Below are 12,745 nucleotides of genomic sequence, written 5' to 3'. Positions count from 1 at the left end.
CTGTGCTGCAGACTGCTCTGCAGTGAATAGTTATTTTTTCCATCCAGAGGTTTTGTGAAAACACCCAGGCAGAAGATAAGGTTTGCATTTAGCCTTGCTGACAGCACTGTGAGGAGAGGGCTGTAAAACAGCATTTCTGCAGAGCAGCTCCTGGGAGGCCATGCTCCCTGCTAACACAGGCTCTGCCTTTTCCTTCCCGGAGCAGCAGCTGGGGAATCCCGGCGCAGTTCGCGGCTGCGCAGGCGGCTGCTGCTCCCTCCTGCTCAGCTGGCCTTTGGCAGCTCCCCCGTGGCGCGTCCGCCTGCGGCCCGAGCGGGGTGGGAGGGAGCAGTGTGCGTGTTGGTATCCAACCATGAACAAATCTGCTGTTGTTTTCTTAATGTATGGCAAGAACAGCCTGTAGCAGCTTATTCCTCCCTGGATAATTACTGCCCTGCTCTGCCCCTGATTGCTCTCAGCAGCAGTGGAGGAGTGCCTCCCCTGCACTGCCTTGTGCGTCCTTTTGCCTGAGTTATTTGGTTTGTTATTGCTTTAAGGCATCAGTGCTCAAATGAAAAATCTAATCTGCGCTTTTTGCAACTGTTTGACATTCTAAGTGCATTGCCTGAGTCGGCTGAAGTCCCTGAGATGCCAAACATGCTTTCAGTGATGCCCCTTGCTATGCTAGCAGCAGATCTGCTTGCATCTCGATTTCAATTTTTGGATTACTTGAGGAGGAAAAAATATAGGGCTGGGTTGCAGCCTGCTGTTGTATTATCTGAAATTGTGTTCCCAGCTGATCAGAGGTGTGTGTGCAACTGGAATTGGAGTGGAATATTTTGCCATTGGTGGTTTCTTGGGGGAGGTCTGAAAAGTGAGTGGGTGATCCTGCTGTTGGGAGTGTTAGTGGACAAGGAGGGTTGGCCTGGCACGCTGAGCTCGAACCTTCAGCTTGCCCTAGGAGCAAAAGAAGCTCCTTCTGCAAATATCCATCCCTCATGGATCTCATCAAAATGGCATTGCCTTGCATTTAGCTTGCCTGAATGGCCCATTTAATTGTATAAGGATATAACCATAACTTGCTGCATAAAGCTTTCTTGATCCCTAAAAAAGTGAAAATGGATTCATTATGGAAAGAGATCTTTCTTGAAAACCTGGTTGATCCAGGACTGTCTGGGTGGTGCTGCAGACGTGCTGGAGGAATAGGAGTGAGGGTGGAGCTGTTTCCACCTGATTCTCCTGTATTTCCTGGGGTTTATCTCAGCATGCAAGGAAACGTGCCCTCCACTTTGGAGCTGAAAGCAGAACTGGTTGGTTGAGCACTGCCTGTGCTTCCCATGCCAGCCTTCTCCCTATGCTTTGCTTTTCTTCAATTAACTTTCTCCTGTAAAAGGCCTCTTCTTAAACAGAAAATCACAGTAAGGAGAACAGCAAAGGTAGGAGTGCCTCCTTTGCTAGCAGGCTGTTGCAGGTGTGTCTGAGTCAGGGGAGCCAGCACTGAGTCAGTGTCCCAGACTCCTGGTGACTCAGGTGGCAAAATCCCAGGTCTTTGCCTTCTCATGCCTGAATTGCAGCAAATTTCCTGTCACAAACTCTTGCCTGCTGTAGTGACTGTGCAGGGAATGCCATCCTCTCCCTCCTGTATGGGCTATGGCCAGCTTGGTTCACTGGGGATGCAGGGAAGTGGTGGTGGTGGCACTTCTCTTCCTGCACCACAGGTGGAGAGTTGATTTTTCTCAGCACCCTCAACCTTACCCCTCTCCTTCCCCCCGACCCCCCCTTGTTTTTTTGTTAAGATGGGATAGACAGTTGCAGCTGCCTATTGAGCTTGAGGAGATTCTTGTGCAAATCTGAAGGCTGTGTTCTCCTGGCAGATCTGCTTGCATGCATTATCCACTATTTCATTGTACTGGAAGGAGATCTATTTTCTGAAACATGGTTTATTTTTAGTCAAGACTTTCCCTGTCTAACTGGCAAAAGTTCAGCATTTGCAGCGGGATTTGCAGAAGAACTAATTTTGCCAAATCCTCAGACTGGGGGAGGGGAGAGGAAATGTTATATTAGCTAGCAAAAAAGCTAAATGCTGACTTGAAAAACAACTTAGGACAGTGTTGTGAGAGCATAAGGGTTAGGTAATGCAAGCTGAGAACAGCGCTGTGTTGCTGCAGTGGATAACTCAGTCTGGGTTGCTCTTGCCTTTTGGCAGCTGCCACAGAGGTTAACCAGCAGTGGGTGGGAAATGCTGCTCAGGGGCAGGTGGTCAGTGATCCAGCCTTTTGGCCTGACCCTGAGCAGTGAATTACCAAAGTCACCTTAAACCAGCGTCCGTGGGAAAAGTTCTGTCCCTGCAGTGCATTGCACTGTCCTGTTGCACCCGTGTCTGGGGCCACTGGAGGCTCAGTGAGGGCTGAGCTTTTTGAAGATGTGGAGTGTATGATGCCCATGTTTGAGTACCCTTGTCAGATACCCTGAAAGGAGTAGGGTGGCACATGGGATGTCCTGGGGCAGTGCTGCAGCTGTCTTCTCTCTTCCGCAGCTGCTGCTCCAGGGACAAACTGTCTTCACATGCCTCATTGCTTTCACCAACTGCTTCTAACCACTCTGGGTCTTGTACTTGTTTCTCACATGAACAGCAACCTTTCAGGGGTGCAGGGGTGTTTTCTTCTTGGTCTTGCATCTCCTCAGGCATTTCCACCACTCCTTTTACAGAGTCATCTTTGTTACCATTCGCTGGTAGTGCTGCACACACCGGACACCTGAGAATGACACCAGAGAGTGGATGACTGTGTTCAAAGCCTTTGGTACTTACTCTGAAAAAATGAGAGTTGTTTCCACATGTGGGCATGGAAACGATTTGTTTCCTGCTGCAGGTTAACTCCAGCAGTTTGTTTTATCTTTCTTTTTCTCCTTGCCCTGACTCCCCAAGAGACAGTTGCACAGCAACTTTGTCATGGTTCCATTAAAAAAACAAGGAGAAATCCTTCAGTTCCATTTTTTCTGAATGTTTGGAAACCAGAAAAAGGAGAGGAAGTAACACTAGGAATTTGGGTGTATTCTGCATTTGGTCCAAGTGGCTATATCTTCCCTGCAGGTAACAGACCTGCATCTTTGTGAAAGGATTGGGGATGAAACAAAATTTTAAGTGCTGTTTCAGTCATTGGGTTAGCAGCACCATGCCAATCAAGGTAGGAGCACTCAATTGTCTAGAGCAGTAATCTTCCTGAAGGAATTAATCTGATTTAACCTGATGAAAGAATTTTTGCAGTGGGGGAAGTCTCTATCATTTCCTGCCAAGCTTCCTGAGAAGACTAGGAAAAAATAAGTGCTGACATGACACCCTTCTCTCTGTGGGGGAAGGGCTTATGTCTTACTAAGGCCTGTTATTATCTTTCTGTTGAAAACCATCTGTATTAGCTGGCAAATCAGGATTGTTTTAGCTATTCAGTTTTCCCTAGTTCCCTGGGGACTTCCTCGTTGCAAACCTATTTGCATATCTCCTTCCATGTGGGATGCAGATGATCTCGTGTGCCCCAGTGTTGATGCAGCAGTTGGCCCCATGCTTGCCATACCCCTGATGGTTTGTGGATGTAGAGACTTCATAAGCTTGAAACTTTTCCTTAGGGAAGGTTTGTGGGTGGTTGGATTTTGTGGTTTTTCCTTACGTTGCTAATTATTTCAGGGAAATTTCTATCTTATTAGTGCTTTCTCCCCAAAAGCAATTCTCTTCCTCTCTGTCTCTTGCCCTCAGAGGCTGGAAGAGCACTGATGTGTTAGGAAAGCCAGTCTCTGTTTTAAATGGCCATAAGCATGTCAATATTCAGCTCAATTTCCTCTTACAGTGGCTTGCTACAAAATGAGCGGGAATCTCAGGGCATCCCTGGGTCAGCTTTTTTCCTGATGCTCAGGAGGGTTTCATTCCAGACAGGTGAGTTTATGGAGGAGGAGATGTCCACCTCGAGTTTGGGGTACTCTGATAGGAAAATATTTTTTTATCAGTAAATTCTTCCTGGTGTCATTGATCTATGCCTAAAGTATGTGGGCATATGTTGTAATCTTCTGGCAGAGACACTGAAAATCACTGTCCTGGGTTGGCCCAAAGGTGCATGTTAGCTGCTAATGTCTGAATCAATACCCTGTCTCCAGTGGAGTAACAGGAGCTGCTCTGGAAGGAGTTGGATGGAGGCTGAGCAGCCTAATTCAGCATTCCATCTGCTCTAGCTTGCCTTGCAAATGTGCTGGGTTTTAGGTAGGCTGAGCACTGAATGTGGCTGGTAGCCTCCAGTCCCAGGGCAGGTGAGGAGCTGCCGTGTCTGTGGCTGAATGCTGGAACCCACGTCTGCGTGGGAGGGTGCAGTAGTGGGAATTCTGGCAGTCTCTGGGTTACCTGCAGCAAAGAACGGAGCTGACTTCAGATTGCCATTTTTAAAACCTTTGTTCAGTGCAGGTGAGCAGTTCTGTGGGCATTCCGTAGTTTGTGCTTACACAGCCCTCCCAGCACAACTGTGCCAGTGCTCCTCAGCTTGGTTTCACCAGCAGAGACCTCATGCAGCCCTCGTGGAGGGTCAGCATTTGGTGACTCCCAGAATTGCTGCTTATCCCCAAAGGTGCTTCTGCTCTGTTTGGCTCTGTAATTACTTGCCACACGTTGTGTCCTCCCCAGCTTTCACCACAGTTTTTAAAAGGGACAATAAGGAAGAGTGGACAGATGGACATCTCGGAGGACTGCTGGTAGTGGGCAGGGAGAGTGGTTTTAGCCCTGGTACTTGCATGCAGCATACTCTCCAGGCAGATCCCACTGTGATTCTTGATGAAGTTTCCCTTTTCTTGGCTGGCTTGTTGTAAAACCCTTTTCACTCCAAGTTTTGTTTGGAAAGAGTGACACCCACACAGTTGGCTGCTCTTCAGTTGTCATTCATTTTGGGATTTTTTAGGTTCCTTTTTGCATTACCCTCAGGTGGAATCCAGGCTTGTCAAAAAAAAAAATTCCCAGATTTAGAAAGAAACTGAACAGTAAGAATATTCTGCTGCTTCTCTCTAAGCTGGGAATGCAGTGGGCTATCTCATATTTTATCGGTTCACAAGGGATTGTGTTATTTTTTCTTTTTGGCTGAGTTTCTGTGTAGTTCACTTGTTTGTTTTCCTCAGAGAAAAGGTACAGCTTTCATTAAGGGTGGTTTTGGCTGTGTTTTGCTCCTTCCTTGAGACTGTCTTGAGTGGTTCCACTTTTTCCAGACAAGTGCCAATGCTCTGCTTTGGAGCCCTGCTGCTCTCATCTGATAAGATTTGGGGTGTTTTTTTCCTCCTAAGTAGCTCTTAGAATTGCTGGATTGATAAATAATACGTGGTTTTAGGTCTTTGAGATATTGTGGCAGAGGGGAAAGGGAGGAGAACAATAGCATTGCTGGAAAACATGGGTTTGGTATGCTGGGGATTTATGAAATGTAGTTACAGCCTCTTGCTTGAACCCTTTGCTGGGTTCCAGGATGCTGTGGATGGTGCAGTCCATAAAACCTGAGTGGTTTTGCATTGCTCCTGGCCTTTTAGCTGTAGAGAAGATGCAGAATTAAGTCACAGCTCGCCATTGTGCAGTTGTGGTTGGACTTCACCCTCCAAATGCCCTGGAGAGGATGCTGGAGGGTCCCATGCCAGGGTGCAGGAAGATGGGGCTGAGAAAAAAGGTGAAAATGGCAACCTGCAATGGCAAAGGTTTCTGGTAGGTTCCTAGAATTGTGGCTTGCTGTCTGTTTCCTTCTTTATTTATCTAACCCTGCAAAATTGCTGTGAGAGGGCTGGTAGTAGGCTTTGGGAGGCTGGAGAGATACCAGTACAAGGAGGTGTCTAGTGCTTCTTTCCAAGTGTATTAACTCATTCCTGAAATATGCATTTTGTCTAAAAAAATAGCTTCTAGGGTAGCTGTTTTTGGGGCCTCAGTGGTCATGCTTTGACGGAAATGAGACTATTGGAGGGTTCCTTAGGAGGGCAATGCCAGGCACATGCATAGCCTTCGATGGTGCTGACAGTGCTGCCATCAGCCCCACGTTTCCAGACCTCCCTGTTGCATGGTGAGGAGCATGCCAAGGAGAAGCATAGTCCCTCAGGGATTTAGCAGGTTGCATCTATATCAAAGAGGATTTTTTTAAAGGGATTGACAATCAATCCTCCACTCTTTTTTTTGCCCTGGCATGGTGCTGGCAGCCCAGGTATGGTGGCTGGGCTTCTCCCACATGCAGGTGGAAGCTGTTGGGAGCATTGGAGTGGGGAGGATCAGGGGGTGGAACCCTGCATGGAGTGAGTGCCAGCAGCTGCTAAAGCCCCTGTGCCAGTTTTCTACTAAATGCAATCCCGGATTCAATTGAGTAAATACCTGGCTTGTGGGAGCTGGGGTAAATGGCTTGACCATGGTGATTTTCTTTTTGGTCTTTATTTCCTAATATGCAATTGCTGTAATTCTTCTGTGTTACTGTTATCATTCTTGATTTCTAAAAGTATGTTTTTCTTTTTTTTATTCTTTTCCTGAGGGTTTTGGGCAGTGTTTCCTGAGGGTTTTGGGCAGTGTTTTCCAAAGCTATTGTAGTGGGTATTTCCCTTTCTCTCTCAGAAGCAGCTTTCATTTTGGAATGAATAGCTCATCATTGTTCACATTGTATTCCACTTTTATGGGCTTTTTTTCCCCTTCTGACTTTGACAAAAGGGGAAAGCAGTCTCCTAAATACTTCTGGAGTCTTTTGGGTCACTTTGCAGAAAGTATTTCTTTCCTGTTAGAGAAGGCCTCATATTCAAAGCTCTGGGCAAGGAAAGCTGTTTGCAGCACTCACGTTGCAGTTTCTGAAAATGTGGTTCTTGGGTAGCTTTTGCTTGGTTTTGGCCAATTTCAGTTAAGATTGTGTTGAATTCACTTTTGAGCAGGACTTCGTAACCTTGTCGGAGTTACCTTTTGTTGAAACATTTCTAGCGACATAACCTGCTACTGCTGGTTCCTACAGATCCTCCCATGTGTTAAAACTGTTCCACTCTTCCAGACCAATGCCTATTTTCAAACTCCCCCAATTCCCTGCGGAAATAACAGGTTATTAATAGGATCTTTATGCATATGTGTTTACCAGACTTGACATAGCTTTGCACCAAAGTGTCTCTTTACCTAAGTTGCACTCAGAAGCTGAACCCTGTGGTCAGCATCGGGTACATCTGCAAACCTCCCTTGGTTTGTTCAGAGCATGGTGGTCTGGCTGTGCAAACATTTACATTTGCTTCCCTAATTTAAAATGAGTTGCAATAAGAAATTAATCCACTCAGGTTCTTACGTAATGAAACTAATGTTGGTAATTTGAGGTGGGGGTTGATTTGCATTTTTGGGTTTTTCCCCCTTCCACTGCAACAGTGGTGAACAGCTTTGAGTTACATCAGCCCAGGTATATGGTACTTGTAGAATAGCAGTGATGTTTCCTAGGATGTGTCTGACTTCTCCTCCTCTCTTCTAATGCTCACTGATCCTGTTGAGTGGGCACAAGGTCTCCTGGCTTGTTGGGTCCTGGGAGTTTGCTGATCCAGCAGTGAGAGGGCTGTGGTGAGCCAGCTGCTCAGGGACAGGATGTGAGCACCAACCACAGCAAGCCGCTCTGATCTTCTCAGCTGCCACTTGTTGCCATGACCTTGCAGCGTTTGCAGAGTGTGTGATCTGATGCTCAGGGGATAGGGTTTGAGTGGTAACTGGCTGAACATGCAGTCCCAGTACTTGTTGCAGCTGCCCAGCCAGGTTGGATATGCTCTGACAAACAATGTGCTCCTTTGGCTATAGTTCCCACTAAGATAGCGGGGAAAAAAGGAGGGTGAAGGGAGAGAATGGAGCACATGTGGAGATTAATAACCTCTTCTCAAATACTTGTTCTCTTTCATCTTTTGAATTAGCTTTTTTCCCCCTAGTGTGACAACAGAATTTTGTAATAAAATCCACATGGGAGAAACCAGTGGTGTGTTTTCTAGTCAAAACAGCCTCCATGTCATCTGACTATTCAAATGGCAAGAGAGGTGTTTGGATTGAGAGACTAGAGGCTGAATGCATGTTGAATGAATTAGTTTTTCCCCTTTAATGATGTAATGATGATGCTGTTAGAGAAACCACAAAAGAAGAACATTTCTCAGAGCATCTCTTCTGAGTTTGTGTGTATAAACTGCAAACTCAAGTCCTTTTAATCTCAGTTAAAACCCTTGGCTTTTTTTGGGAGATGCTTTTTCTTGGTTGGGTTTTGTGGTGGGACAGCAATATGTGCTTGCTGCTGGCAATGGGTTGGTCTCAGAGCAGAGGAGCTTGTCCTCCTTTTTCAGTCCTTGTTCTCCTTTCAAGTCATGCCATACTGTATCAGGCCTTCTGAGGAGATTGGTGATAGGGAGGGATAATAATTGTGGAGGGATAAGAATTATTTCTCTTCAAAACAATGTTGAGGTGTGAAGTACAAGGAAGACCATTTTTTCCACAACTGTTTGCTTGTATTGACCTGGAGTAATACTCCAAGCATGATGATGACTTTTATTTCCATGGGAATAGCTGCACTTTCTTTTCTTCTTTAATCCAGTTTCCCTTAAGGTTGCTTGAAGCAGCTGTTTCTTTGGCTGTTTTCAGGTGCCAGCCAAAAATATTGGTGTTCAGCCTTCACAAGGCTTTATGTGTAAGTAAAATGAAGGGGTAATTTACTCAAGGACCTAACCCTGGCACTGCAGCATCTCTTGGATAATAGTAGGTGTAGTCATCATTACCTAAAAATCCCTAAGGTGTAACAAGAACTTGATGATGCCTGTCCTTGAAAAATCTGGTTAGAAATAGAGGTCAATTTATAAAATGTAATTTTCAGAAGGACTCATATTTGACATTTTGACTATTATTTCTGAGTGAAAATGCTGTTTCCTTCTCTTTCTGCCACCAAAAGGGAGATCCCCTTCAGGCATCCATGGCAAGAGGACCAATAGACATCCCCATGCTGCAGTGGTTTCTCTTTTTGACTCTTTTTGTCTGGTGTATTAAAATCCCTCCAGATAGGCTGGGTTGTGTTTAAATTTGCTTATTCTCTGCCTTAATTAGAAAGCTCTCTTGAACAGTTTTTACTGTTAATGTTGAGAGAGAACATTTCTATAAGTAGCCTGATGCCAAGGCTGTTTTTTTACCCACAGTGTTAATTGTGGGGAAAAGAAAGAAAAAGGAATAAAAAGTCTATGCTTGAGCTTTCTAGCCTTGAAGGTTTGGCAGGCATGTTGTGAAAGAGACTCCTGCTTTCCTGATGGAAACCCTCTGAATTAAACTTTCTTTGAGTCAAGGGACTTTATATGGAAAAGCCTGCGAGCATACTCGTCTCTCGGCGTCTGTGGAAAAACCAGCTGCTGTGTCTGCTTGTGAGTGTTTGTCCTGGGGATCTGCCCAAAAAGCCTTTTTTCCCATTCCTTGAGCAGAATATCAGACTTGGCACACTTTGTTATGCAAAGTGGTACAGATAGGGTTGGCAGCTGGCACACCTTTTAAAGAGCCTGTTATTATAATCTTGCCATAACTCATTAATTACGCTGTTAAGGTAATGGTAGTGGCATACTAGTCTAGCTCAAACAACTGCTATCCAAACCAAGGTTCACTTTGGTTCTGTCCTTCCAGTTTGGCATGCTGCAAAGGTACAGGGGAGTTCTGTTCTTCTGTACTTCCTCCCTCATGTATGCATTGGTATCTGTGCTAAAATAATTCCTAACCAGGTTGCAAAAGCCGCAAGGAAGATTTCTGGGAAAACAGACTTGGTGTCAATAATTTAGCAGCTAGATTGTAGAATCAGAGTGGTTTGGGTTGGAAGAGACCTTAAAGATCATCTCATTCAACTCCCCTGCCATAAGCAGGAACGCCTTCCACTAGACCAAGTATAAGATGCCTAATGCTTTCTTAGTAGTTTCAGTTGTACACAGCAAAATATGATTCATGTATTGATAAGAACACCCTGCAAAAGTTATACAGTGTGAATTTTTACCAGTGTAAAACCTGACTTGTAAATGTAACTGTTCGTATTTATACCTAACTATGAATATATCTAATGAAGGATTAGATATTGGACTGCACTTGAAAAGTCACAGTGGTTGTGCTTACTGAGAACTCTCTAAAGCTGCATTGATCTGTAAATTGGGTAATCACCTCCTTTTTTGTGGAAATGTGACCCTAACAAAAAGAAGTCTTTAGATTAATTTCAGTTACATATTTTTCTCCTTCCATATCTAGAATTTCAATTTATGAAAGTAGCAGGGGAACAGAGGCTTATTAGATGCTCTTGAGAGGATTTTTGGGATACCCTTAGCAGCAAAGAATCAAGGCGCTGTCAGCTTTCCCCATTTGCTGAGCTTGCCCTGGTGTACTCTTGTCTACAGAGCAGATGCTGGAGGGTACCAGCTCCGTGCAAGCTCTGCACTAAAATGCTCTGCTGGTCTGAGGTAAGTGTAATTGCTGTGTCTCTTTCCTGGGGGCTGAGCTATTCTTCCCTGGAAATGAAGAGGAAAAAAATCAGCCGTATTAGCAGATCAAAAAAGAGCAATCTGCCAGCCTTCCTAATGCACAGGTCACACCATGCCTGGAGCTGGGCTCTTTGTTGAGAGCAGCTCAAATAAGAAAAGCAAGCAAACCTCCAAACAAAACAGAAACCAAAATTAACAAAGGAAGCATCTGCTCTCAGATGAACTGATATAGGTGAGGGAGGAAAAAACAAGTCATCAGAGACTTCCAAAGGCTTGCTGCTTTGCCCAGGAATCTGCAGCTTGAAGATGGCAGGCACTTTATAGTGTGATGGTGGTGGAGATGGTTCTGTGGTGCTATCCTAGGCAAAAGCAGGCCAGGTGATGGGAAGTGGCTGATGATGCTGAGCTAGGATGCAGGAAGGCCGAGACTCTGGTCTTGCTCTGTTCAGCAGAGTTGAGGGCAGTTCCAGGGCAGCCCTGGTTCTGTTCACTGTGTTTTTGGTGCAATGAGAGGTATTGTGGGAATGAAGGAAGGAAACTTTGTCCCAGCGTTGGCCTCTATTTTCACTCTGCATAGTAAGCAGAGTGTGGCTCCAGTTTGTGGCAGTGCTGAGGGCTTGTTTGGCCACTCTGAATGAGCATCTCCCCATGGCAACAGGAGAGGAGCCCTGGCCTGCAGGGCGTTTCAGGCTGAGGTGGGTCGGCTCATTTGAAAGTCTGGCGCAAGGCAGCGATGCTTAGGTTACTGGTTTTATTGCCATAGCATTTGTAATGCTGGCTGAGGATGCATCCCTGCAAGCACACGAGCAGGAGGACTGTTTGTTCTGGTTACTCTCCTAGTTGCCAGAAGCCCAACTAGTTCAAGGTGAGAGAAGAAAGAAGAGAAAGGGTTGTTTTAGCTGGATACCAAATACAAAGAGGAAGTATAATGTGCCCACAGGCTGCATTGTCGGCACATAAGCCTAGTGAACAGGAGAGAGGACAGACTGCTTGTATTGGCACTGCTGTCAGCTCTCATTTTCTCACAGCTGGGGGACCATGAATACACAGACCCCATTGATGGGCTGTCCTGGTTTTAACCTTCTCAGCTGAGGGATTTGTCAGTCCCAAAGCATAACACGTTTCTGTGTGCACCTTTCCAGTAGCGATGGGTTTCACACCCTTTGCTGAATGGTCCTTGCCAGCCCCAGAGCTGGTTAGTGCCATGTTGCTTATTTGCATCTCCCTGTGCAGCGAGAGATGACTGGCCCACAGTTTCTAATTGTGATCACCACTCTCATTATTAATGTCTGCAATGTTCAGAGAGCTCAGTTTTTTATTTAACCAGAAACTGGTGAGAGAATCCTCATGAAATGTTGGTAACTTATCACTTTAGTTCCTTAAAATTCTTGGTTTCTTCTAGTCATAAATGAGTAACCTGGTGTGAGAGTACCTCAGTGCTCTTGGTGTGCATGAACACTTGAGGCAGCTGCCTAGGATGGGAAGCACAAGAGGAGCACAAAGAATCAGAAGCATTTTGTCAGCTCCAGCAGTGATCAAATGCTTCCTTTTATGTGCACATACAGTGTCTGACATCCAGGCAGAATGCTGGCAAGGTGCTGTGGCTTGGATGACAAGTTGAATGATCTGCATAAAGTCCTTATGATTTCTTCTCTCAAAGCAGAAGTGGCTAAAAAACCTTCAGAGGAAGAGGCCTGTCTGATTTTGTTGTTAATTTGTTCTGGAGGGTTGGTTGCCATAAGGAGAAGGATCTCTGCTGTGTGTTACTGGGTTTGGATCTGCTCCTGGTTCAAGGAGGTAGAGCTGTCCTCTGTGTGAGCTATTAACCTGTTTCCTAGACCTTGTGTTCATGCATCTTCTGACAGACAGGGCAGCCTTTGAGTCGAGTGGATCAGCTTTCTCCCTGCTGTGAATGTTTCCACTGTTAATGAAAGATATTTTTGTTTTGGAGGCAAAACACACCTAAAGACACCCTGGCAGGTTTTTTTGTGCCAGGTTTTGACTCAGATACTTTGTAAAACAGAGGAACAGCTTGAAAACAGTGTCCTGGTCCTTCAGCTGCCTGAGTAAAGTGGCTTAAAGTTCCTTCAGTTCAGCAGTGTGCACAGCAGTGCCTTCCTGTTCCTTGTGAGTGCACTGATTTTCACAGCCTGCCAGCATCAGCTACGGATTAATGGCTTTGGGAGGGTTTAATGTGTGTGGGAAAGCTGTGGTGTAGAGAGGTGATCTTGCTCTGTCTTCCTGGAAGTTTGTCATGTCTGGTGGTGCAAGAGGTTTGTAAGCATGACCTGCTTGT

At 45.5% G+C, this 12,745-nt stretch overlaps 1 protein-coding gene across 1 annotated transcript in view; it reads left to right on the top strand.

The window, feature by feature from the left end:
- The window catches only part of LOC134551107 (USP6 N-terminal-like protein), a 76,447-nt gene that overhangs the window by 12,342 nt on the left and 51,360 nt on the right, over positions 1 to 12,745 (top strand). The gene's annotated exons all lie outside the window — the stretch shown is intronic.

This window comes from Prinia subflava, chromosome 5 (assembly GCF_021018805.1).
Source record: "Prinia subflava isolate CZ2003 ecotype Zambia chromosome 5, Cam_Psub_1.2, whole genome shotgun sequence".
Taxonomy (NCBI): Eukaryota; Metazoa; Chordata; class Aves; order Passeriformes; family Cisticolidae; genus Prinia; species Prinia subflava.
This window is presented reverse-complemented; position numbering and strand designations above follow the sequence as displayed.